At 38.3% G+C, this 4,635-nt stretch overlaps 1 non-coding gene across 1 annotated transcript; it reads left to right on the top strand.

The window, feature by feature from the left end:
- The first annotated feature begins 4,528 nt into the window (after positions 1–4,528).
- LOC122082930 lies at positions 4,529–4,635 on the top strand. Its single transcript, XR_006141468.1, has one exon. It is a non-coding gene; the product is annotated as a small nucleolar RNA R71 (small nucleolar RNA).

Here is a 4,635-nt window from a genome sequence, read left to right as displayed (position 1 = left end):
AATCAATGTTTAGCTTCTTGATGGCCCAAAAGGCCTTATGCTCTAACTCAAATGGTAAGTGACAAGCTAAGCTTTCCCATACACCAAACGGTGGGAGGACTGACCAAGGTCGATCTTGAAGGTAGTCCGATGGGCCCATAAGGCATCAATGAGCCTAAGGGACCAATCCTTATGGTTGGGATTAACAGTTTTCTCTAAGATTTGTTTGAATTCCCTATTAGACACCTCCACTTGGCCACTAGTTTGGGGGTGATAAGGGGTAGATAACTTATGGGGTGATCCCATACTTTTTCATTAAGGCCTCAAATGGTCGATTACAAAAATGAGTACCCCTATCACTAATTATTGCACGTGGTGCACCAAAGCGAAAAAAAATGTTCTCTTTGAGAAACTGGTCCACCACTTTACGGTCATTAGATTTACAAGGTATGACCTCTATCCATTTAAAAACATTATCAATGACCAAAAGTATGTATAAATTCCCAAAAGAATTAGGGAATGGTCCCATAAAATCGATGCCCCATACATCAAAGTTCTCAACTACCAAAATAGGATTGAGGGGTATCATGTCCCTCTTATTGATAAGGCCAAAAGACTGGCAGGTGGGACAAGCCTTGTAAAAATTAAAAGCATCTCTAAAAAGAGTGGGCCAATAAAATCTGCGTTGGAGAACCTTTACGGCAGTCTTCTTAGGTCCAAAGTGTCCACCACATGCATGATCATGATAAAAAGAGAGAATGGAATGTTGCCTATGAACAGGAACATATCGTCGGATAATCTGATCCAGACATATCTTAAATAAATAAGGAACATCCCAAAAAAAGTGCTTAACTTGGGAATGAAACCTATACTTATCTTGGGTGGACCAGTGATCCAGAGTCATACCTGAAACTAAGAAGTTGACAATGTCAGCAAACCATAGTTCACTGGACATTGTAAATAATTGTTCATCTGGAAAGTTCTCATTGATTGGAGAATCAACAGTTAAGGAATTGAAAAGTTGGGATAAATGGTTTGCAACTAGGTTTTCAACTCCTTTCTTATCCCTAATTTCTAAATCAAACGCTTATGAAAGTAAAATCCACCTAATGAGACGGGCTTTGGCATCCTACTTCTGAACTAGGTATCTAAGAGTAGAATGATCAGTATACACCGCCACATGTGAACCAACTAAGTAAGACTGAAACTTTTCTAATGCAAACACAACAGCTAAAAATTCTTTTTCAGCAGTTATATAATTGTATTGTGCATCATTTAAGGTCCTACTAGCATAGTAAATGACAGTGGGTAATTTATTAATCATTTGACCCAAAACCTGAGCCTATGACGAAATTCGAAGCATCACACATCAGTTCAAAAGATTCAGTCCAAACAAGTAGTTAAATAATGGGTACATTGGTCAACTCCTTCTTAAGTTGTTTGAAGAATTCTAGGCACTCTTTAGAATACTCAAAAGTTTGATCTTTGGCAAGTAATGAAGTGAGAGGTCAGGCTAACTGACTAAAGTTCTTAAAAAACCTTTTGTAGAAGCCTGTATGCCCTAAAAAAGATTGGACATCCTTAACAGATTGAGGAGGTGGTAAATTATCAAGTAAATCCACTTTGGCTCTATCTACCTTAATTCCCTCATTGGATATTACATGGCCTAAAACAATACCAGATTTAATCATAAAATGACATTTCTCTAAATTCAAAACCAAATTCTTAGATATGCACCTTTTCAAAACTAGGGAAAGATGATGAAGACATTCAGAATAGGAATTCCCATGAATTGAAAGGTCATCCATAAATACTTCTAAGAATTTTTGACCATATCAGAAAAGATGCTCATCATGCATCGTTGGAACGTAGCAGGGGTATTGTAAATCCCAAAGGGCATACACCTGTAAGCAAATGTTCCATATGAGCATGTAAAAGTGGTCTTATGTTGATCCTCTAAATCAATTGGGATCTAGTTATAACCGGAATATCCATCAAGAAAAAAATAGTATTCATGCCCAGCTAACCTCTCTAACATCTGGTCAATGAATGGCAAGGGGAAGTAGTTCTTCCAGGTTGCCACATTAAGTTTCCTGTAGTCTATCCACAGTCTCCACCTTGATTGGACACGGGTTAGAATTAGTTCATTATTGGCATTGGGAACTACAATCACCCCAGACTTCTTAGGTACTACGTGAACTGGGTTTACCCGTTGGCTATCAGAAATAGGATAAATTATTCTATGATCCAAGCACTTTAGGATCTCTTTCTTAATGGCTTCTATCATCACTGAGTTAGCTCTTCTTTGGGGTTCCGTGGATGGTTTGAAATCCTCCATAAGATGTATATGATGTTGCACAATAGAAGGGCTTATACCTTTGATATCAGCCATGGTCCACCCTAGGGCTTCCTTATTATCTTTTAATACTTTAAGTAACTCCTCTTCCTGGCTAGAAGTCAAATTTGAAGAAATTATTATAGGAAGAGTCTGGTCAGGCCCTAGGAAAGCATACCTCAAATTAAATGAAAACTCCTTAAGATCTAGCTTAGGGGGCTCAACTATAGAAGGTTTGGGAATGGAATTAGAAAGGGGTCCTAAGGGTTCCATAGGTGTGTGAAGACTGAAGACTTCAGAAAATAAATTTTCACTATCATCATCCAACTCATCCATATACTCTTGGAATTCTGAATCAAAATCAATATTAAAGTTGGTAATTAAATTATCAAAAAAATCTAAAAAATCTTCAAGCATATTGATCTCTTCTTCCATATGTGGTTGCTTGCCTATCCTAAACATGTTAAACTCAACAATTTTGTTACCAAAAGATAACCTTAGGAAACCATTCCGGCAATTGATTAATGCATTACTGGTAGCCAAGAATGGTCTTCCTAAAATTATTGGGATTTCATCCTTGGTTGAGAAGGGCTTGGTATCTAACACAATGAAATCAACAGGGAAAATAAATTCCCCCACCTTTAGTAAGACATCCTCAACCATCCCTTTAGGAATCTCAACAGACCTATCTGCCAACTGAAGAGTAGTTCTAGTGGCTTTCAATTCTCCCAATCCTAGTTGCTTATACACATGGTAAGGTAAAAGATTCACACTTACGCCAAAGTCAAGTAAGGCATGCTCAATATAGGTGTTGCCTATGACACAAGCTATGGTAGGGCTCCCTGGATCCTTATACTTGGCTACTATAGGCTGAGTAATTATGGAACTAATGTTACCTGCCAAGGACGCCTTTTTGGGCACACTAGTGATACGTTTGTGAGTACACAAATCTTTCAGTACCTTTGCATAAGTGGGGATCTGGGATATGGCATCCAAAAGAGGGATGTTCACTTCTACCTTTTTGAAGACTTCTAAAATTTTATCCATGGAAGCAGTCTTCTTTTTGTGTACCAAGCGATTAGGAAATGGGACAGGATGAACATAAGGACTATTCAGGATTTGCCCTTTTACAGAAGAATCATTTTTGGTTCCTTAACCAAATCATCTTTAGTTTCTGAAGAATCTTTAGGTTCATCTGACGAACCTGGAACAAGAGGCACAATTGTGTCCTCAACTGAAGGAGAATTAACAGGAGTAATAGATGGGGAAGATTTATGAACCCTCAGTTGGTACTCTCTACCACTCCTAAGGGTATAAATAACATTACATTGGTTAGAGGGCCCTTGTTGGGTCTGCCCTTGTACTATATTTAGTGGTGCATTAGTTGGTGTTTGTGAACTAACAGGCTGATGATGCCTAGGGTTAGGCTTTGATTGATTGGGTAAAGTTTCTTTCTCCCTCACATATAATTGAGACAACTTGGATGAGTTCTCTCATAAGATTTTGATGGCTTGTCATGAGGAGGGCCATATTTTTTTTAAGTCACTTATTATACTTGCCTCTCCAGTGTTGGTAAACCCAAGGGGTTGCTAATAAGATGATAGGAGAGGGGCCCTAGGAAAACTAGCCTGAGGTCCTACATTTGACCTAGGAAAAGTATTTTGGGAAAAATATTATTGTGCAAAGGGAGACCTTTGGGGTCCAGGTTTTCCTTGATTATGAAAATTGGAAGGCCCCCCTTGGTTTCCCTGATTCTAAGAGAAATTTAGGTAATTTCTCCATCCTGGATTGTAGGTGTTACTATATGGATTATTCTGGTATAAGGCATTAAAATTATCATTAGAAGTGCCCCTAGAGGTGTTGGGGTATTCTTCTATGACATGTCTAGGGGACTGGCACCAAGCACAAATCTTAACCAAATTGACTGATGATGACTCTCTAGGAACAATAGCCTCAATCCTCTTGATTAGGCTATCCAAATGGGCTTCCTTGGCTACTATCCCATCCACAAACTATCATTTTCCTCCTATAGTTCTTTCACTCTCTTGGGTTGATTCTCACTCACGGGTTTTTTTAGCTAAGTCAAGTAATAATTTCCATGCCTTTCCTTCATCTGTAAAGGATGAGAATCCCTCAAGGCACATAGACTCTATCATTTATTTAGTTGGGTAATCAATACCTTCATAAATTATTTGACATAAATGCTATAAGTCTTGGCCATGGTGAGGGCATTCTTGGAGTAGATCCTTGAATCTCTCCATAAATTTGGAAAATGACTCACTAGGCTTTTGCTTAAATTGAAGGATATCACTGCTAAGCTT

This window comes from Macadamia integrifolia, chromosome 6 (genome assembly GCF_013358625.1).
Source record: "Macadamia integrifolia cultivar HAES 741 chromosome 6, SCU_Mint_v3, whole genome shotgun sequence".
NCBI classification, from domain to species: Eukaryota; Viridiplantae; Streptophyta; class Magnoliopsida; order Proteales; family Proteaceae; genus Macadamia; species Macadamia integrifolia.
Note: the sequence above shows the minus strand (reverse complement) of the source record. Positions and strands in the feature narration are given on the sequence as shown.